The 23,359-nt window shown below is 44.6% G+C and overlaps 2 protein-coding genes and 1 pseudogene across 7 annotated transcripts in view; 1 reads left to right on the forward strand and 2 right to left on the reverse strand.

The window, feature by feature from the left end:
- Window positions 1-23,359, reverse strand: part of GPR39 (G protein-coupled receptor 39) — a 247,336-nt gene that overhangs the window by 95,328 nt on the left and 128,649 nt on the right. The gene's annotated exons all lie outside the window — the stretch shown is intronic.
- The window catches only part of SLC35F5 (solute carrier family 35 member F5), a 280,557-nt gene continuing 257,198 nt past the window's right edge, over window positions 1-23,359 (reverse strand). For all 6 annotated transcript variants that reach the window (XM_089916890.1, XM_089916889.1, XM_089916888.1 and 3 more), the window contains one exon: window positions 1-23,359. This exon is cut by the window's right edge and continues 51,398 nt beyond it. The gene's annotated coding sequence lies outside the window, so the exon portion shown is untranslated.
- On the forward strand, window positions 16,993-18,340 carry LOC149748597 (large ribosomal subunit protein P1 pseudogene; annotated as a pseudogene).

A 23,359-nucleotide genomic window follows, 5' to 3' on the forward strand; every position in this document is an offset into this window, starting at 1 on the left:
TTTGTTCATTAAAAAAAAAAGTTTCATATGAGAATCCTCATCAATGAATCATGTAGTTGTTGGAGAGTATACCCCCCGAAGCATTAAGCTGGTTAAGACTGGATGGAAAGTGGAACCACCTGCACCTTTTTTGGACAATGCAAGATGCCTTTTTTCAAAAGGATGCCGATAGCTACCAACCTGACACAAGCCTCAGAGAGAAGACGAGGCAGAGGTGGGAGTCTGTAGCCTGCCTACTCAGGACAGGCCCTAACTCAGGTTTGACATCTGTTAATAGGGTAGCATAAAGAGAAAATGATTTTGAACACAGGATGCAAGGAGAAGGGCGTGAAATGCCATTAGCGATGACATCAAAATTTATAATAATTGAGCCCATTAGTCGTATCCGTTTATTATTTGTAATGCCACTCTGCATGTTTCCAGGGAGGGGTGGCTACCTTCTGAGGCAATTGGGGTCACTCAGGCAGCTGGGGAACTTGGGGACATTCATTTGGTGCAAAGGCAGCTGGGCCCTCATTGTCAAGGAGTTGGATCTGTAAACTAACGAATGCTGCTGCTTTCCCTCCAGCACAGATAATCACTTTCATCGGGGGGAACTCCCACTTCAGCCACTTTGAGTCAGCTGGGAGGGTAAATAGCTTCCTGACAGGTTGGGTTTCCCGTCTTGGCATGGCAATAGATTTTTCTCCCCCAAAGTAAAAAGGGCTCCGTTAGGGACTGTGGGAGGATGAGTGGCAGCCATGGATGCGACACTTGATGTTAGAATCGCTGGGGAGCTTTTACAAATCCTGATGTGGACGCCAGGCTGCATCCCACACCAATGATAGCAGAATCTCTGGAGGTAGGACCCAGGCCCAGGGTACTTGCTGAAGCCCCTCAGGTGATGCCAACATGCAGCCAAGTTTGAGAACCAGTAAGCCAGGGGCGTGATCCTCAACCCCCCAGGCTACCATGAGAATCCCCCAAAGCTTTTTGGCTTTTTTGTTGGTTTTTTTTTGCGGTACGCGGGCCTCCCACTGTTGTGGCCTCTCCCGTTGCAGAGCACAGGCTCCGGACACGCAGGCTCAGCGGCCATGGCTCACGGGCCCAGCTGCTCGGCAGCATGTGGGATCTTCCCAGACCGGGGCACAAACCCGTGTCCCCTGCATCGGCAGGCGGACCCTCAACCACTGCGCCGCCAGGGAAGCCCCCAAAGCTTTTTGTTTTTGCCACACTGCACAGCTTGTGGGATCTTAGTTCAATTCCCTCCCCTCCCCCAACCCCTGGAACTTTTTAAATGACCAGTGCCAGCATCCCCCTCCCAGAGACGCTCTAATTGGCCTGGGGTGAGGCCTGTGCGTGGGGATTTGTGACATTCCCCCAGGTAGGACACCAACAAGCAAGGAGGATGAGAAGCACAGCTGGAGGGTGGCGGCTGATCACAGCTAGATGGTGGTCAGCCTCACTTGTATCTTGTGGCTCAGCTCAGAGTCTCCCAGGGAACTTGGGAAGAGGGTCGAGGCTTCATCCTTCCTTGATGAGCCTGGGCCCCTGCCTGCTTTCTGAGAACTCCTGGTGATTCTCAGATCCATCCTCACAAGGTGGTGGAGGCACGATCCAGCCAATCTCTTTTAGTGAGATGTGTGCCCCTGAGCAGTTTCACATGCCTGAACTTTTGTAAGCTGGATGCTAATTTTCAGTGCTAAGGGAAGCATCCATCTGAAAGACTACCATAGCAGAGAGACCTTTGGTAAAATTAAGAATCTGTTTATAGTCACCCACTCTCAACATGTGGCCTGTTTTCAAACTCCACATTCTGAGCTAGTGATGCTTCTTTGCGTCTGTGTTTGCACTGTTATGGTCTAAACTCTCCTTTTTTTAATTTTTATTTTTTGCGGTACGCGGGCCTCTCACTGCTGTGGCCTCTCCCGTTGCGGAGCACACGCTCCGGACGCGCAGGCTCAGTGGCCATGGTTCACGCATGTGGGATCTTCCCGGACCGGGGCACGAACCCGTGTTCCCTGCATCGGCAGGTGGACTCCCAACCACTGCGCCGCCAGGGAAGCCCCTAAACTCTCCTTCTAAAAACGAGCTCCATCTTAACCTCATCTCTGGAATCAGAGCAAACGTGCACTTCATGTAGCAGGACCCATTTTATAACAGCGGGGTCAGAGGACAGGGCCACCTTCCGGGGGGTGGCATACACTGCTCTACCAGGCCTTTATCGAGCGATGCTGCTTCTTCCACGGGGAGTCTTTTCACTTGTGTTATGTTCCCATTTTTTGTGTAATGATGAGCAATGTCCTAACAACGTATATACCTTGAAGTCTTTTGCCTGAACAACCCAATGAGCTTTCAACTCTGTTTTTCTGCCTTACTGCATGAGCTTGTTAGAAGGTTAGAGATGGATGAATGAATTCATTCTCCATACACTGAGTGCCTACCGTGTGCTGGGTTTTGGTGCTGTGTAAATGGGAGATAGTCTCTGCCATCAAGGGGCTCACCTAATGGTGGGACGGAGAAATGTGTTGGCGTGGAGGAAGCCAGGTGCTAGGAGGCACCTAGCCTGGGGCGGGGTGTGGGGGGGGGAAGGTGTCCCAGAAGGCTTTGTGTAAGTGATGACATCTGAATAGGATATCAAGGCACAGAGAGCACAGTTGGCCAGCTGGCGTGGGGATGGGATGGGGGTGGGGTGAGGGACAGCTTGCATTCTGGACAGAGGACCACATCTGCGCACGTGCATAGAGCCTCGAGGATGCCTCGGGAGGTGGATCAGGGTGGCCCGGGTAAGGCGCCTTTTATGGACCCCCACGAGATAGGGCTGGAGAATTAGGCAAGGCCAATCGTGAAAGCTGTCCTTACAGCACGCCATAAAAGGGCTGCATAACACACCAAAGAATTTTTCCAAAAGCAATGGAACGTCATTGAAGGATCTGTGTACAGAGGATCAGACATAATCCAATTTGAGTTTGAAGGAAAATACTTCAGTGGCGGCGTGGAGGATGGATTTGAGGGAGAAGAGACAAAAAGCCATGGCTCTTAAAGTTGACTGCACGTGGGAATCCTCGGGGTCCCACCTCCTGACATTCTAACGTAATCGGTTTGGGATGTGTCCTGGGCATCCGAATTGTTCAAAGTTCTCCCAGGGATTCGGATGTGCAGTAGGGGGTTGAAAGCCACAGGTGTTTGCAGAGTGGTCAGGTGGAGGCGAACGCCTTCTGGGCGTTTTGGGTGGTGGAAGGAAGGTACAATGGCTCATATACTAGGGCAGCAGCGGAAGGGGTAGAGGACAGGACCACTGCTAATGGCAGGGGAGGCAAGGAGAGGAGACATGTATAACTCTCAAGTCTGGGGTTGAGAGAAGGGGAGGGTAGAGGTATGATTCACCTAGAGTGGGACTCAGCAGGAAAAGTTGGTTTAAGAGAGAAGAGAAAGAACCAGGTCTATTGGAACAGCGGATAACTGTTTAACAACCGTAATTTATTAATTTTTTTCCTTTTTATTGCAGTATAGTTGATTTACAATATTGCATTAGTTTCTGGTATACAGCAAAGTGATTCGGTTATATATAATCTATATATTCTTTTTCAGATTCTTTGCCATTAGAGATTATAAGGTATTGAATACAGTTCCCTGTGCTACACAGTAGGACCTTGTTGTTTAGGAAAAATCAGTTTTTAGAATGTGAGACACATACAATGATATGACCAATATAGAAATGGGGCTAGAGGGCTGGATTCCTGTCAACAGCAGAGAAAGAGGGGTTCAAGTCCCAGGTGTGGGTGATACACCAATGGAGATGAGTCTGTCATACAGAGGGAAGTAAGTCAGAAAGAGAAAAACAAATACGGTATACTAACGCATATATGAGGAATCTGAAAAATACCGGTATAGACGATCTTATTTACAAAGCAGAAATAGAGACACAGATGTAGAGAACAAACATATGGATACCAAGGGGGAAAGGGGAGGTGGGTGGGATGAACTGGGAGCTTGGGATTGACATATATGAACTGCTGATACTATGTATAAAATAGATAACTGAGAACCTACCGTATAGCACAGGGAACTCTACTCAACGCTCTGTGGTGACATAAATGGGAAGGAAATCCAAAAAAGAGGGGATGTATGTACACGTATAGCTGATTCACTTTGCCGTACAGCAGAAACTAAAACAACATTGTAAAGCAAGGTCATACCGTAGCTAGATGGGGGATTCAGGTTCAAGGCCATTTTCTCAGTAGGGGAGGGGGTGAGAAAGGAGAGCCTTGAGGGTGTTTATAGTAGAAGAAACAAAGCTGGGAAGGAAGGAGCGGGAGATACATGAAAGAGGGGAGTGATGGATGAATGGAGGGCCCACGGGAGGCCACAGGGAAGAGGGGATGCCTTGGATGCCTTCCGCAGCACAGAGGAGGGTTCAGCCTTGGGCGGAGGGAAGAACATCTCTGCCCAGGAGTTAAAGGGGAAAGGAAAAGCAGGAGAAAAGGCAGGTGGGTTCTGGGTGGGGAGAAAGGCCAAGCTTAAGAAAACTTCCATCTGACAACCTCTCTTTTCTCTATGAATTAAAAGGCAGGACTCTGCTGAGGCCATGATGGTAGGTGGTGGGTGGGAGATTTGAGGAAAGCAGTAAATATTTATTATCACTGCTTTTGGAGACTGGGGGAGGGAGCTGGCTGAGGGCTGCAGGCGGCACTGGGAGCCCAGTGGAGGCTGGGAATGGTGCAGGCGCTCTAACCAGTATGAAGGTGGGGAAAGCCGAAACATACCAGGCTGCAGGATTCAGCCCATGGTGATAGGCTCTTGCCCTCCCCATTCACCCCTTCCTTCATTCCACCCCCATTTTTATTCCTTTGTTCCATGCTCACCACTTCGCTACACAAAGTGTGGGCTCAAGCCAGCAGCCTGAGCATCAGGTAGGAACCTGTTGGAAATGTCTGATCTCAGGGGTCAGGCCAGATGTCCTGTAACAAGATCCCCAGGTGACTGGAATGTACATTACATTTGAGAACCACTGCTCTAGTCTTTTCCAACTACAGTTCTCGCTGCCTTGCTAATATGCCATGAAGTTTGTGTGCTCAGCTTGGAACACTCGTCCCTCATGCTTTCTAGACAACTCTCCTCCTCTGTTAAGACTGTGTGTCAATCTTACCTTCTCTCTGACTTTTCCAAGGCCCTGCTGGGAAGAGCTATGTGCTGCCTCAAATGTGATTCCAGACGTCATCTGAGGGCCGCCATGTTGCTTTCCCTTATCCTCAGCGCCCAGCACAGTGCCTGGTACAAAGCCAGTGCTCTGTAAGGTGCCTGAGTATTCACTGAATGGAACCCAGGGCCCAGTTCTCAGCTCCATGTCCCAACCCACACCCCTGACCATTTTCTGCACATGGAAAGTCATGCCTTTTTTACAAAAAAATAGTGCTATAAATTAAGCCCCAAATTCCTCACCTTGCATTTGCCAGATATGACCCCAAACCCTAGGAAAGCACTGGGCTTGTTGTTTTCTATAAAAATTTGAAAAGCCATCTCACTTTTTCAAATTACATGTCACATAAAGCTCAGGTCTCAGGTCTCAACCTTGGGCAGGCTCTTTTCCCAAGTGGCTATAAAGAAATGCAATATTTCAAAACATCAGTTCACCTGTTAGTTCATGTTCCAAGTGTGGAAACCCTCTCTACTTATTTCTGAGTAGGAAACCTATTTCCTAATAAAGCAAGGAAAGTCAACTAAATTACAGATATGTATGGCCTTTCAATCCACTCTGTATGTTCCTGGGTATGAAAATGAGGTCTTTTTTTAATCCCTTTTTTCCATTTTTATGCCCTGTTTTCTATCCCTTTTGGAGCTTGACATATAGCTGGTGCTTAACAAATGTGCTTCTGATCAATTGAAGAGGAACTATTTCCCTACTTTAACTTTCACAACTAAATTGGACCAAGAAATATATTGATTGTGGGGCAACTTGCTGAGTCGCCTGCTAAATGTTTATTTCCTCCTTCTAGGTCTGCCCCGACTTTTCAGAGTTATCCTTTCCAAACCTGGGATTTATGGCTGATCATTATTGCTTAATACCTGCTGTACAATTAAAATAACCTGGGAACCCAGGAGCCTTGGGAAGCAGAGAGAAAACAGAGAAATCCACCCCAATACAATCTCAAACCCATCGCCTTATTAATCACGTTAGGCCCCGAAGAAATAATTTTTTCGGCCCTTAAACATTCCCAGAAATGCTAATATTCAGGATGCTTCCCTCCCCACCCCCATCGCATTTGGACCTGTCAGTCACACCCTGTGTAGGAAAGGATTTTGATTTGTGTCAGTAATGTTGCCTTAGAAATTGCAAACATTTAGAAATGCACAGAAAAAAAAAAAAAAAGCATGTGCCATTAAAAATTGGAATTTAAGAGATTCAGAGTCAGTCTACAAGAGACCCACTTCAGACCTAGGGACACATACAGACTGAAAGTGAGGGGATGGAAAAAGATATTCCACGCAAATGGAAATCAAAAGAAAGCTGGAGTAGCAATACTCCTATTAGATAAAATAGACTTTAAAATAAAGAATGTTACAAGAGACAAGGAAGGACACTACATAATGATCAAGGGATCAATCCAAGAAAAAGATACAACCATTATAAATATATATACACCACACACAGGAGCACCTCAATACATAAGGCAACTGTTAACAGCTATAAAAGAGGAAATCGACAGTAACACAATAACAGTGGAGACTTTAACACCTCACTTACACCAATGGACAGATCATCCAGACAGAAAATTAATAAGGAAACACAAGCTTTAAATGACACAACAGACCAGATAGATTTAATTGATATTTCTAGGACGTTCCATCCAAAAACAGCAGATTACAGTTTCTTCTCAAGTGCATATGGAACATTCTCCAAGCTACATCACATCTTAGGTCACAAATCAAGCCTCGGTAAATTTAAGAAAATTGAGATCATATCAAGCATCTTTTCTGACCACAACACCATGAGATTAGAAATGAATTACAGGGAAAAAAACGTAAAAAACACAAACACATGGAGGCTAAACAATACATTACTAAATAACCAAGAGATCACTGAAGAAGTCAGAGGAAATCAAAAAATACCTGCAGACAAATGACAACGAAAACACAACAATCCAAAACCTATGGGATGCAGCAAAAGCAGTTCTAAGAGGGAAGTTCATATAGCGATACAATCCTACCTCAAGAAACAAGAAAAATCTCAAATAAACCATGTAACCTTACAACTAAAGGAACTAGAGAAATAAAAACAAACAAAACCCAAAGTTAGTAGAAGGAAAGAAATCATAATGATCAGAGCAGAAATAAATGAAATAGAAACAAAGAAAACAATAGCAAAGATCAATAAAACTAAAAGCTGGTTCTTTGAGAAGATAAACAAAATTGAAAAACCTTTAGCCAGACTCATCAAGAACAAGAGGGAGAGGACTCAAATCAATAAAATTAGAAATGAAAAAGGAGAAGTTACAACAGACACTGCAGAAATACAATGCATCCTAAGAGACTACTATAGGCAACTCTATTCCAATAAAATGGACAACCTGGAAGAAATGGACAAATTCTTAGAAAGGTATAACCTTCCAAGATTAAACCAGGAAAAAATACAAAATATGAACAGACCAATCACAAGTAATGAAATTGAAAGTGTGATTAAAAATCTTCCAACAAACAAAAGTCCAGGACCAGATGGCTTCACAGGTGAATTCTATCAAACATTTAGAGAAGAGTTAACACCCATCCTTCTCAAACCCTTCCAAAAAACTTCAGAGGAAGGAACACTCCCAAACTCATTCTACCAGGCCACTATCACCCTGATACCAAAACCAGACAAAGATACTACAAAAAAGAAAATTACAGACCAATATCACTGATGAATATAGATGCAAAAATCCTCAACAAAATACTAGCAAACAGAACCCAACAACACATCAAAGCATCATACAACATGATCAAGTGGTAATTATCCCAGGGATGCAAAGATTCTTCAATATATGCAAATCAATCAATGAGATACACCATATCAACAAACTGAAGAATAAAAACGGTATGATCATCTCAACAGATGCAGAAAAAGCTTTTGACAAAATTCAACACCCATTTATGACAAAAATTCTCCAAAAAGTGGGCACAGAGGGAACCTACCTCAACATAATAAAGGTCATATATGACAAACCCACAGCAAACATCACTCTCAATGGTGAAAAACTGAAACCATTTCCTCTAAGATCAGGAACAAGACAAGGATGTCCACTCTTGCCACTATTATTCAACATAGTTTTGGAAGTCCTAGCCACGGCAATCAGAGAAGAAAAAGAAATTTAAAAAATACAAATTGGAAGAGAAGAAGTAAAACTGTCACTGTTTGCAGATGACATACTATACATAGAAAATCCTAAAGATGCCACCAGAAAACTACTAATCAGTGAATTTGGTAAAGTTGCAGGGTACAAAATTAATGCACAGAAATCTCTGGCATTCCTATACACTAACAACAAAAGATCAGAAAGAGAAATTAAGGAAACAATCCCATTCCCCTTTGCAACAAAAAAAATGAAATACCTAGGAACAAACCTACCTAAGGAGGTAAAAGACCTGTACTCAGAAAACTATAAAACACTGATGAAAGAACTCAAAGATGACACAAACAGATGGAGAGATACACCATGTTCTTGAATGGGAAGAATCAACATTGTGAAAATGACTATGCTACCCAAAGCAATATACAGATTCAATGCAATCCCTAACAAATTACCAATGGCATTTTTTACAGAACTAGAAAAATATCTTAAAATTTGTATGGAGAAAAGACCCCGAATAGCCAAAGCAATCTTGAAGGGAAAAAACAGAGGTGGAGGAATCAGAATCCCTGACTTCAGACTATACTACAAAGCTGCAGTAATCAAGACAATATGGTACTGGCACAAAAACAGAAATATAGATCAATGGAACGGGATAAAAAGCCCAGAGATAAACTCACGCACCTATGGTCAACTAATCTATGACAAAGCGGCAAGGGTATACAATGGAGAAAAGACAGTCTCTTCAATAAGTGGTCCTGGGAAAACTGGACAGCTACATGTAAAAGAATGAAATTAGAACACTCCCTAACACCGTACACAAAAATAAACTCAAAATGGATTAAGGACCTAAATAAGACCGGACACTATAAAACTCATAGAGGAAAACACAGGAAGAACACTCTTTGACATAAATCACAGCAAGATCTTTTTTGACCCACCTCCTAGAGAAATGGAAATAAAAACAGAAATAAACAATGGGACCTAATGAAACTTAAAAGCTTTTGCACAGAAAAGAAACTATAAACAAGATGAAAAGACAGCCCTCAGAATGAGAGAAAATATTTGCAAACAAATCAACAGACAAAGGATTAATCTCCAAACAGCTCATGCGGCTCAATATTAAAAAAAACAAACAACCCAATCAAAAAATGGGCAGAAGGCCTAAATAGACATTTCTCCAAAGAAGACATACAGATGGTCAAGAAGCACATGAAAAGCTGCTCAACATCACTAATTATTAGAGAAATGCAAATCAAAACTACAATGAGGTATCACCTCACACCAGTTAGAATGAGCATCATCAGAAAATCTACAAACAACAAATGCTGGAGAGGGTGTGGAGAAAAGGGAACCCTCTGCACTGTTGGTGGGAATGTAAATTGATACAGCCACTATGGAGGACAGTATGGAGGTTCCTTAAAAAACTAGAATTAACATATGATCCAGCTATCCCACTACTGGGCATACACCCAGAGAAAACCATAATTCCAAAAGACACATGCACCCCAATGTTCACTGCAGCACTATTTACAATAGCCAGGTCATGGAAGCAACCTAAATGCCCATCGACAGACGAATGGATAAAGAAAATGTGGTACATATATACAATGGAATATTACTCAACCATAAAAAGGAACGGTACTGGGTCATTTGTAGAGACATGGATGGATCTAGAGACTGTCATACAGAGTGAAGTAAGTCAGAAAGGGAACAACGAATATCGTATATTAACGCATATATGTGGAATCTACAAAAATGGCACAGATGAACCGGTTTGCAAGGCAGAAATAGAGGCACAGATGTAGAGAACAAGCGTATGGACACCAAGGGGGGAAAGTGGTGGTGGTGGTGGTGGGATGCATTGGGAGACTGGGATTGACATGTATACATTAATATGTATAAAATAGCTAACTAATAAGAACCTGCTGTATAAAAAAAAATAAAATTAAAAAAAAAGAGCAATTCAGAGTCATGGGACCTTTGGTACATCTGGAACAGGTATGTGGATTCCTTCAAATAAGGCAGTGGGGGGATTAACATGTGTCCACTCCCCACGAGGCTCCATCCTAGCACTTTTCATAGATTATCTCATTTCATCTTCACAAAAGACCTGCCAAGTGGCTATTGTTAGTCTCATTTTACAGACCAGGTAACTGAGGCTCAGAGAGGCTAAGAAAGTCACCCAGAATAAGATAGCTACTAAGGCTACTCAGGATGGCATTCCCACAGGGGTCATGGTCTTCCCACCTCGAAAGCTATGCCTTTTTTTAATTGCACTAAATTGGCATGAATCCTATTTTCTTAGACTCTGTCCTTTATATAACAAAAAAGAAGCATTATGGGATACCCCCAAAGGACTTCCTACCAAAACATCGTATTCCACTTATCTCTCATGGTAACTGAAATTCCCAAATGACTCACTCTTTGGGATTAGGGCCACTGAAGCTCTCTGTTAGGCTGACAATGTTTGCTACAACGAAGAGAATTCCAAATTAGAAGTCATGAAATGTTTATTAAGTGTGTATTTTACCCAAGGCACCATCGTAGATGTTGTGACAAACACACAAAACAATTCTGTACCCTCAAGAAGGTTACAAGCTAAATAGCAATTTCAGATCTAAGCAACAGTTCAAAGTGGTAAACAGTTGTCACCAGCCCCCTACAAGGTGAAGTGCCAAATAAATTTTCTACGCAAATGTCTATAGGCCCTCAGATATTATACCCTTAACAGAAATCCTGGCAGCTCAAAAGATGAATTTCACTAAAGTAGTTCCTGTCACCCACCCCGAGGAAATGAGTCTCAGGAGGCCAGAAAGGGCTTTGATGCGGAGGACACACTGTGAGGTTGAACCTGATTAGAACAGAAGGCCTGGAGTAGTCATTAGAATTGACTGTACAAGGTGGGGGCAGTATGTGAAGGGGGAGAATTTGAAAAGTCCCATTTTGCATCTACCTTTGCCACACAGAGTTGTCTGCACAATTATATCCTGTCACTTTAGCTGCCTCAAAAAAATCTCATGCTAGGTAGGAAGAACATCGAGCCTGGCGTTTGACAGTTGTTAGCGTACAAAGGACTGGCTATCTGAATCCCCGGGCCATCCCCAGCCCCACCCGGACCACAGTCTTCTCAGAAACACACGTGATGAGGAAAGACCTTGCTTAGAGCCAGTGGTGTGCTGGAGCTGGTGTGTTCCAACTAGAGAGAGTTAGCTGTGAAACATTCAGCAATCTGGTGATAATCAGCCATGGTGGGAGCATTTACACTATGGAAATTGGCAAGTTACACCTCAAAGCTGTGTCTTTTTTGTGCAGAGTTTGCCAGCTCACCACTGCTTAGAGCTGTTCATATACTGCCCTCTCTCTGATTTGTACATTTACATGAACTCTGTATCATTCGGCGAGCCTCAAGTTAAGATGATACGCATAATGAATTTTACCATTTTGTATTTAGCTCTAAGAGACCAAGGATGTATTTGCTTTGAAGAAGGTTTTCTTAAACAGCCACTAGCATCTCTAAACAAATTAGATGAGCGATGATCAAAGTGTGGCCCCGGAACAGGGGTATCACAATCACCTGTGAACTCCCGCCGCACCCCAGATCTACGGAATCGGGAACTTTAGGGATGCCCCAGCAACTTGTGTTTTAATAAGCCCTCCAGGTGATTGTAACACGCATTCAAGTTTGAGACACCAAACTAGAGTACCCTCTCCCCCAATCGTAAAACCAATCTCTGGCTTTTACCGTTTATACATTGTATGCACAATGTACATGCTCACACCATGTAATAAATTATCAGGTACTATATGCTCTATATAACATCTATGTAGCAGTCAACCTTCAAGATGGACTCCAAGGTACCTCCCGGTGTTCATGCACTTATTTTGTCCCCTCCCATAGTGAATCATCAGGGGTCTGTGTGTGACCAGCAGAGTGCTCAGAAATTCTCATGTGTGACTTCAGAAACTAGGTCATTAAAGGTGTAGCTTTCATCGTGTTCTCTTGGTTACTTGCTCTGGGGGGACCCAGCCACCATGCTCTGAGGACAGAAGCCCATAAGTATAGAACTGGGATACCGACAGCCAGCACCAATGCCAACCATGTGAGTGATCCCCCCAGAAGTGGACCATCCAGCCCCAGCCAAGTTTTCAGATGACCGTAGCCCCAGCTGACACAGGACTGCAATTTCACGAGACACCTGGGCCAAAACCACCCAACCAAGCAGTCCGTCCTGAATTCCTGACCCATAGAAACTGTGAGAGGCACAGCACTAAGTTTTGGGGTAATTTGTTACACAGCACTAGATAACCACTACACACTGTACTAAAAGTGCTTAAGGGCAGCCACATGGGGAAGGTTTGAATGGTACAAAGTTGTATGAAGCAAGGTCTTTTCCAAAATGAAGCTCACTACTTATGTGGGAGATGAGATACATAAGCACTAAAAATAACTGGGTTTTTTGTACTTATTATTAAGAGATCACAAGTCTAGAGGGAGAAAATGCACACGCAAATCCTTTGAAAAATGAGTTATGCTGCAAAGTCAAGTTTTCCGGCCCCCTTTAAACCCCAGGACAGCATTTTAATCTGTCCCCTTTCTTAATCTACCGTATTCTTCCTCAGCTTTTTAAGCAGAGTGAATACAAAGTAATTGCTGTGGATGGGGTAAGGGGTTGTTGTGAACCAGTTATACAGGGCACAAAAGATGTCATTTAGCTGTCAGTACGGACAACCCGGGACCCAGGGCTGCATGTCAGTGACTGCCTTCAGCATGCTAGGAGGCTAACAGACAAGACCATTTTCTGGTTTCCAGAAGTCTTTGTAAATCCCCTCATTCATTCTTCACCACAAACTCGTGACTGTCACATCTTCCTAATGAGAAAACTGCAGCTTGGAGCAGATAAGTGGGGTCACCTAACTAGTAATTGACAGAGCCGTAAACTATCTGACTCAGAGCCCAAGCATCTGGCCTTCAAAGAACTCTCGCTGGCTTCAGAAAGGTCTTTGGTGTCAGCTTGTGTAACGTAGTATTTTAAGGCAACACAGGTTCATTGTATAAAATCCCAAAGGTATAAAACTCAGGGTTGGGAGACTGGGATTGACATATACACACCACTATACGTAATTCCTGATATCACTGAGCTGCTGAATCAAAGCCAAAGCTTCCTACATCCAGACTTCATGTTATGTCAGAAAAAATGAACCTATATTCATTCAAGCAATCGTGGTTAGGTTTTTTGTTTCATGCACCCAAAAGCATTCCTAAATAATACTGATGGCAATAGACTACAACCACCAAACTTATAATAACAGGACATGCAGTCGGTGCTCTTCCTCTACATTAAAATAGAAGGAACTGCTACAGTAGGTCATTTAATGCTTCCATAAAGCCACCTTCCTAAAATTGCACTTGATAAAGTCTAGGATAAATGCTGGAAAAGCTCACCAAAACAATCCAGCTTAATCAGCATTATAAAAATATTCTGGATGGAAATGCAGCTTGGTATAATAATGGAACGACCACTACATTAATCAGAAAGCATCAACTGAAGCTCTTAGTACTACTAATGCTATCTCAAGCAAGTCACTACTCTTCTCCTCATTTTTCATCTGTACAATGAAGAAGTTAAACTGGGTAACCCTGGGGTCCCCTTCAGATTTGATATCCTGTGTAAATTGTGAACCGAAATAAATTATCTTTAAAAAGTCACATGGGGGCTTCCCTGGTGGCGCAGTGGTTGAGAGTCCGCCTGCCGATGCAGGGGACACGGGTTCGTGCCCCGGTCCGGGAAGATTCCACATGCCGCAGAACGGCTGGGCCCGTGAGCCATGGCCGCTGAGCCTGCACTCCGCAACGGGAGGGGCCCCAACAGTGAGAGGCCCGCGAACCGCAAAAAAAATTAAGAAAGTCACAAACTTCTTCTGTGGCCTCCCCATTTGCTGGCTGCTTTCCAGCTGCAATAGCTGACCTTCTAATGCCTTGCATCAGCCTGAAAGGACAAATACACCTGCATTTGTCATAAATACATCCAGTCTTTTCAAAGCGCTTTGGAACAAAGGTGGAGGCAGTTCGTACCATGCAAACCACAGATGCAACACAGAGTCCAAATGTTTTTTTTCCAGAAGGAAGGTGCCTCCCGGGGCACAGTGCTGTTTGTCAGTATCCAAAGACTGAGGTCTGCCATCTTCCAAAATGGCTGGACCATGGATGAACTGATTGAACTTTTCCCTATCTTCACCCATTGCATGTTAGCTAGTTACCCATTTTCTTGTTTTCAAAATTAGCAGGATCTTTTTGTCTTCTTGTGCTTTTGCCCCTGATCTTTCACTAAGGTAAGACTAAACTCCCTACAATAGATGGCTCTCTCAGTACTTCACCCCGTTATGCTGCTTGCATACTCATTATTGTCCAAGCTACAGTGTTATTTTTCCATGATTTAGCTTGTTTTGTGCTGTGTGGTGAATTCTGAACGAGGCAACCAGGCTGAATAATTTGATGGGCTTTCAGGAGGATACTCTGACGTCTTTTTCTCTCCCTCACCAACTCACACAGACCCATTCACATGCACAAGGCCTGTCAAAACCCCAGTGCAGAGTTGCAGGCATTGTGGACAGGTATAGTTTGAGGGCTGGGGAACCAGAAAGCAAAAGGGTACCTCCTGATCTCAGGAGCCTATGGTCAAGCGTCTACAGATACGTGCAGTGAAGACTGTATAGGGTTATAAGGCAGCGTAGAAGTATGTGCATGGCACCGTAAGCCCTCAGGAGGGCTACTTAACTGAACGCAGTGTGGGAGGGGAGATTCAGGGCAGCCCTCCCCCTAGCAGAAGCCCACATGTGGTGAGTTTGGATAGGACAGGCCGGCGGGTGTGCTCAAAGAGGGACGGCTGCTGATTTTTCTAACCCCTTCCCCACCCTTGCCCCTCTTCTCTCTGTTCTCTCCACTTTCCTACCTGCTCTCACTTCCTCAACAGTCTTGGCCTGTGTGGGGAAAGCTGGCATTCTGTAGATGCCACCAGCCAAACGGGCGGCCCTGCTCCCACCAGGCTATCTGACGCCACACCTGGGGCCCACCTCGAACCTTCTCGAACCAGGTGCTTGGTGAAGGAGCCCAGAGGCATCTTCTTACAGCCAAAGGGATTGGTGTTTATAAAATCTGGTTTGGGATTGTTTTACAACACTGTGGAAAAGCTGGAAATACGGGATCCAAACAACCAAGGCCTCACAGTGCCTTGGCAGTTTGCAAATGAACAGAGTGATGGAGGAGTCTTGTGGAACTTTCCAGAAGGGCTGGGAAGAGGCTTGGAGTCAAGGAAGGGCAAGTACAGAGACTGTGGCCAAGGAGGCGTGGGGCTGGTGGGAGCCCATCAGGGAACTCGCACCTTGTCCTTGATGCTAGTAGCCCTTTAGAGCCGTGGGTCTCTCCCACAGGAACAAGGAAAACGGGGGACCACGGATAAAAACCTTCCAAATGATTAAGGGCTGGTAAATAAGGAAAAGAGGAGAAAGGGAAGCCGAGGGCCTGGTGGTTAATGCCAGTCCTCCTGGGATGTGATGCACTCTCAGACGGGGGCCCCCTCCTCTTCAGTGTTCACAGGATAAGACAGAGAGGGTTTCTCTCAGTACCGGGACTCTCAAGAAGACTTCCTGATGGTGAGTGTGGTTAATGTTCAGACTCTGGGGAGGTAATGTCTCCTCCTCTCTGAAGGACTTTGAAAGAAAGACCCTAACCCTACCCCCAACCTGGATGGTTTACAGTGGTCCAGCTCAGAGGGAAGGCAGCTAAATGGATGCTTGGGTCCCTTCCAGTCTTCAGATGCTCTATTTCTACCACATGGTGTCTGTCTGGAAGAAGCTGTATGGCCTCTAATTCCATCATAAAACCAAGGGTATGTTAAATACCTGTTCACTGTAAAACTCCAACCACTCTACTAATACAAACAATGTCCACCTGCCTTCCCTTTTAAACTCAGAAACCAGAATCCTAATTTATTAAAGACAGGGATATAAATCAAGCAGGATAACTCATTTGGGTCATTTAATATTAGACAATCCCTGCCCCCCGCCGACCCCCTTAGGAAATATACTGACCAACTTGCTTTATCTTTTAACTTGTAAAAATATTTTCTACCGTAAACATTTTCAAACACATGGGAACATAGAGGCGACAGCGTAACAAACCCCCGTATACTCATCACCCTGATTCAAAATTAACAGGTCTAACAAAATTAGCAATAATTGCTTCCTAGTCAATGTCATCACTTGGCCAGTTCGCAGTCAGCTTGCTGAAATCAGCCTCCAGACAAGGACCCGCATTATATTCGAGTACATGTGGTGGTTACGTCTCTGAGGTCTTATGCCTTTACTGTTGCGGTGACGTGTAGAATGCCATACATTCTGAATTTGTCAGCTTGTCTCTTCGTGGTGTCATCTTATTTGTTCCTCTGTTCCCTGTATTTCCAGTAAATGCAGCTTGACTAAATTCAGGTTCAACTTTATTTTGTCAAGAATATTCCTGTCCCTTGCCCCAGCTGCCTCTAAGGTGCTCGGTCCTTCCAAGGAAGCTAAGGCCGCAGTGGGGTGATGTCCTCACTTCATCCAGCGACTAGCCCCGTGCCCAGCGGCCCCTGCTTAGCACTCACCCGCCTCCATCTCGGAGCTGGCCTGCATCTACTCGGCCCTCACCCTGCACGACGATGAGGTGATGGTCACGGAGGATAAAATCAATGCCCTCATTAAAGCAGCCGGTGCAAACGTTGAACCTTTCTGGCCAGGCTATTTGCAAAGGCTTTGGCCAATGTCAACATCGGGAGCCCCATCTGCAACGTGGGGGCAGGTGGAGCTGCCCCAGCAGGAGGTCCTGCCCCTTCTACCACTGCTGCCCCAGCTGAGGAGGAGAAAGTAGAAGCAAACAAAGAAGAACCTGAAGAGCATGATGATGACATGGGCTTTGGTCTTTTTTGACTAAACCTCTCTGGTAACATGTTGAATGAAAAGCTGAGGTCTTTGCTGGAAAAAAAAAAAAAAAATTCCTTAGGTGGTATTGAGTGGTTTGTATTTTAGGGGTCCACGATGACTGGTATTTCCTCTCTCAGTGGCACTATCATTAATGAGTGAGTTCGGGATGTGACAGCCTGACCCCTCCCATGTAAACATCCCCATCAACCTCTGACTCATGGTTTCATCCACTGATGATCATTGCCTGAACCAATTACTTCACCAGGGATTGAAAAATGGGGATTTTCTATCGTTTTCTTGGTATTTATTTTCACCTTGCCTCCTTACATATTTTAGGTTCAATGAAGAAGAAATGATACAAAAATATGCATCCACGGATGTGGATCCTGATACAGGAATGAAGAAACACCTCTCCACTGAAACTAGAGATCTTGATTTGGAAGACAGTGTTAGGAACAAAGGTAGAGACGAAAAGTCTGAAATGGGAAACAGGAAGAGGGTTCTTAGATTGGCAGCCATGAGTCTTGGGACCAGGCAGGTTTGCACACTCTGGGCAACCGTCATCTTAGCTATAAACTAAGCCCAGAGAAGCATCTGGCCTTATAGGAGCTGAAAATAGAACATACAGAATCAAGAATGGAAAAAAAAAGAGGGAAAGAAGGAGGCATTTCACTTCTGAGTGAAGTTTGGAGACCCCAGGGCATCACTGCAGTAATAGAATTCAAATCCACATGCTTCTGACAGCCCCACTGGGCAACAGGCATGGGTGAGACTCTAGTAATGGAGGCCTGAATGACCTCCCTGACTCCACTCGCTGGGGGAAGAGATGGACCACTGCCGGCATCTGCAAGCAGCCCTCACATAGGCTGGCAGGGAAGCCCAGTGGGGACACCACCTGCCATCAATGTCCACGGGGAGGGGCTGATGCTCAGAGGACAAGCCTGGTGCACACCTGCTGCAGCCTCCCTCCTCCACCTCTCTGCTCCTGGAACGCCACCTTCTCTATTTCTCCTTCCAGGGAAACACGATCAACCTCATTTGTTCTTTTCCCTACACAAGCCCACCTAGAGAGCAAATTGATACCATGCTGGCTTACACAGTCATCACCCTCTTAGCAGCTGCTTCTGGGGGACCAGAAGGATGGTGTGGATAAGTTGTCCCAGCTGCCACTGTGCAGTAATTAGAATTTCCTGCTTATAAAATGTAATTCTGATCACACGACCACTCCGAGTCAGGAAGGAAGAAAAGGCGGGAGAGGGGCAACCTCTAAAGGAAGCAACAATGCTCTGCAGGGGCCTCCCTGTTCAGCTCAGGAGGTTAAAAGGCAAGGACAAAGGATGGAAAGAGAGACATGCAAGTCAGGACGAATTTTTTAAATATGTGCAGGTCGTGGAGGAATCGTCGCATCCAGAGAAAGACCCCCAATTCACAGAGGTTTATGAGTGATAAAGAAGACAACAGAAGAAGGTTTTTTGTTTTGTTTTGTTTTTGCTGTACGCGGGCCTCTCACTGTTGTGGCCTCTCCCGTTGCGGAGCACAGGCTCCGGATGCGCTGGCTCAGCGGCCATGGCTCACGGGCCCAGCCGCTCCGCGCCATGTGGGATCTTCCCGGACCGGGGCACGAACCCGTGTCCCCTGCATCGGCAGGCGGACTCTCAACCACTGCGCCACCAGGGAAGCCCCAGAAGAAGGTTTTTAAATGATATCTGGAGCAAACAGAACAAAGGGAGACTCACTGATTGGACGAAGTGTGACAAAATTAATAGGTAACACAAAACAGAGTGTTAAAATTCCAACCGGGCTTTTATCTCTCCTAGCAATGAGTCTGCAAATTGGACAGTGTAAAGCTAGTGTCCCAGAAGACAACTGAAGTCCTCATCAAGCCAGGAGATAGCAGGAAACCATCAATCTATGGCAATGAGATAGGGTGCCGGATCAGCAAAATTACATTTGGGATGTGGAGGAATGTTCCAGAAAAACTTCAGAGAGTCTCTTAGTAGCTCCCCTGGGCTCTTGGAGAAGCCAGGAGACAGGAGTTGAGCAAATACCCTAGTTCCAGAAATAGGGGAAGGCTGATTTCCAGAAACTTAGGCAGTTCATCTTGACCTAAGTCCTCCTGAAAAATGTAAAATGGACCGTTAAACAGGTTGTTTGTGAGCATCACAAAAAGACACAACCTGATCTCTTGGCATCAATGTGAATTAACTAAAAAGAAGTCATGTTCTGGACCATCTGTTAATGAGATCCTCAGGGCAAGTACCTTAGAAAGTCACTGTGAAGCTCTTAATTGAGGAAACTGTCCACAGTTAGAGTGAGATGACGAAACCTCCAGGTGAGGATTTGGTCTTGTTGCTTTTCAGTTATGTTAAATAGTAACATAGACAATGGGACTCTTAAGGAAACCTCCTTCTATGCATGGGAGGGCAAAGCCTGGTAGACACACAGGCTTAATGAACAGAGCAAACCTCCACTGAATGACTACCCTGTACAGGCTCCAGATGTGACATGCTCTGGGCACCAAAGATGAAGACCTTGTCCTGAATCAAAGATCTCACTGATACTACAAAGCTACAGTAATCAAAACAGCATGGTAGGCAGAGATCACCTCGGTGCTTTGTGACCACCTAGAGGGGTAGGATAGGGAGGGTGGGAGGGAGATGGCAAGAGGAAGCGGATAGGGGGATATATGTATATGTATAGCTGATTCACTTTGTTGTAAAGCAGAAACTAACACACCATTGTAAAGCAATTATACTCCAATAAAGATGTTAAAAATAAATAAATAAATACTTAAAAAAAACAAAACAGCATGGTAATGGCACAAAAACAGACACATGGATCAATGGAACAGAATAGAGAGCCCAGAAATAAACCCACACACACTTACAGTCAATTAACCTTCAACAAAGGAAGCAAGAATATACAATGGAAAAAAGACAGTCTCTCCAGCAAATGGTGTTGGGAAAGTTGGGCAGCTGCATGTAAATCCATGAAGTTAGAACACACCCTCACACCACACACAAAAATACTCAAAATGGCTTAAAGACTTAAATGTAAGGCATGATACCATAAAAATCCTAGAAGAGAAAACAGGTAAAACATTCTCTGACAAAACTTGTACCGATGTTTTCTTACGTCAGTCTCCCAAGGCAATAGAAATAAAAGCAAAAATAAATAAATGGGACCTAATCAAACCTAACAAGCTTTTGTACAGCAAAGGAAACCATAAACAAAACCAAAAGACGACCTACAGACTGGGAGAAAATATTTGCAAATGATACTACCGACAAGGGCTTAATTTCCAAAATATACAAACGGCTCATACAACTCAACAACAACAAAAAACAACTGAATCAAAAACTGGGCAGAAGACCTAAACAGACATTTCTCCAAAGAAGACATACAGAGGAGCGATAGGCACATGAAAAGATGCTCAACATCGCTAATTATTAGAGAAATGCAAGTCAAAACTACAGTGAGGTACCACCTCACACCGGTCAGAATGGGCATCATTAAAAAGTCTACAGGCTTCCCTGGTGGCGCAGTGGTTGGGAGTCCGCCTGCCAATGCAGGGGACGCAGGTTCATGCCCTGGTCCGGGAAGATCCCGCATGCCGCGGAGCGGCTGGGCCCGTGAGCCATGGCCACTGAGCCTGCGCGTCCGGAGCCTGTGTTCCGCAACGGGAGAGGCCACAACAGAGAGAGGCCCACGTAACGCAAAAAAAAAAAAAGTCTACAAATAACAAATGCTGGAGAGGGTGTGGAGAAAAGGGAACCCTCTTGCACTTTTGGTGGGAATGTAAGCTGGCGCAGCCACTATAGAAAACAGCATGGAGGTTCCTCAAAAAACGAAAATAGAGTTTCCATATGATTCAGCAATCCCACTCCTAGACATATATCCAAACAAAACTATAATTCAAAAAGATACTTGCACCCCTATGTTCATAGCAGCACTACTGACAATAGCCAAGACATAGCACCCTAGTCTGGGGGATCAGAGAGCTTCCCTGAGTAATGTGTGTTGAGAAATGACAAGGTATAGGCAGGTGGGGACTTTGAAAGACACGTAGGCATGGGAATTAGGCTGCATAATGATAGCAGTGGTAGCAACGACAATAACAACAAAATCCAGAAGTCGCTGCTATGGCTTGGGGACTGACTCTATGCTCTGCTAAACACTGCATACCTCTATTTGGTCCTCACGCTCTCTATTTTGCAATCGAGGAAACTGAGACTCGGCAAGGTTGAGTAATATATGCAAGGTCACACAGCTGGTAAATTGAGGAGCTGACACATAGCAAGACAGTGTAAGAAGACAGAAAACTTACATTTGCTGGCTTAGCAGAAGCAAATGCCTTTCACTTGACTATTTTCTAAACAACACACTTACAAGCACATATTTATTCGCCAAGTCTATCCATTAAACATCTAATCCAGGGCACTATTCTGAGCTCAGAGAAGATGGTCTAACTCCCAAGGCAGATGGACCTTTAGCTAAATTTATAGCCAATTAGGGCTGGGATCCAATAGCATTTCTTCCTATGGAAAGCTAGGTACGTGTTCCATCAGAATATTATTTAATGGCAAGACCCCAGGTGGAATGTTCTAGAAGACCTTTAGCAATTGTGCACCGCATGCTATTTAAACTAAAAACAACACTGTGAAAAACTGCACTTCAGTACAAGCCACAGAGAACACGCCGAAGAGAATTGGCCGCCCGAAAAGGAGGCATGATGACTGAAATATTTTCCAGACTATTACATCCTGGAAGGGTTTAAACAGAGAGAAGAAAGACAGGGAAGGGAAGGAGGATGATTTAGGGTTTCATTTAAGAACAACAGGATTAAATTAACCTTGGGCGGCGGGGGGGGGGGGGGGTAACAGCAGAGGGTGGTGGAGAGAAATACTGTGCAAGATGTGAGAAGCTTCCCAAAGGAGAAGTATGCTGGGCTGCAGAATTTTCCAGCCCAGCAAAACAGGCAAAGCCATCTACAATTAAAGTCATTTACAAGCAAACCTGACCAATTGCTGCGAAAATATAATACAGGCTGAGTCCTAGTTTTAGGAACAGACAAACTAATATCCCTAAATTGGGAAAAACTGACTATTCCTTGAGATTTGTTTTCTTGCATTTTGTCAGTCTCATTTCCTCAACTTTAAAACAAATAGCGACGAGCAAGTTCCCCAACTTGGTGTACGGGTGTCACCGCGATTATAGTTCTAAGAAAATTTCAACCCAGAGGAGAGGTGAAATAGACGTTTTTAAATGTCTATTAACTGAACTATGATATTAATAAAGCCGCCTTCTTAATCCTAGTTTATTTATAATTTTCAGTCAGGCTGCAGAAATTCTAAATTACACAGAGCAGCCAAAAGGTGAAAAGAAAAGTTGCAGAATTAAAACCCAGCAGACCTAAACATTTATTGACTTCTCAGCATACTGAGAAAAATAAAGGTTTGCTTGTGGGGGAAAGGGCGGGCGTGACAGGCCCAGCTTTGCCAACTCTGGAAATTATCTATAAACAGCCTTGGCCATCCTCACTGCTGAGCTATTTTCAGAGACAGCACCCAGCTCCTGGTACACACACCAGAAACACTGTTTGTGCATTGCTGCCCCCTGCTGGCCATATGGAACTCATTTTGTCCAGGGCCCAAGGAAATGCTATTTGCAAATTTCAATTACTTTTCAATTCCCTTCCTCCCATCCCTCACCTGCAAGAGCACTCTCCGGAAGGACTCTGTTAGGAGACAATCCATCTGAGCTAATGGGCAAATGTCCCTTATGGTGCAATTAGTGGGATTCCTCCTACTGTGACCTCCAATGACCCTCCATCAGTGTGGCTCACCGGAAGCAGTGGAAAATCTGAAACACACCGTCTTGCTGCTCCAAGGACCGCTTTATGAAAATATTCCATTGAATTAAAATTAATTCAAGCCCTAGTGGTTTTTCTTCTCAGAGGATCCAGGGTCAGCCAAAATGTCAGCCAGCCCCTCCCTCCCTCCCTTCGTTTGATATTCATATATGATGCCTCCCTCTTAGTGGAGAGGCTGCTGCATCCCTGGAAACCAACCCATGTCAAATACCTCTAAAGATGGAGG

This window comes from Delphinapterus leucas, chromosome 8 (assembly GCF_059928025.1).
Source record: "Delphinapterus leucas isolate spDelLeu-1000000601 "Yukka" chromosome 8, BTC_Dleu_Yukka2, whole genome shotgun sequence".
Lineage (NCBI taxonomy): Eukaryota > Metazoa > Chordata > Mammalia > Artiodactyla > Monodontidae > Delphinapterus > Delphinapterus leucas.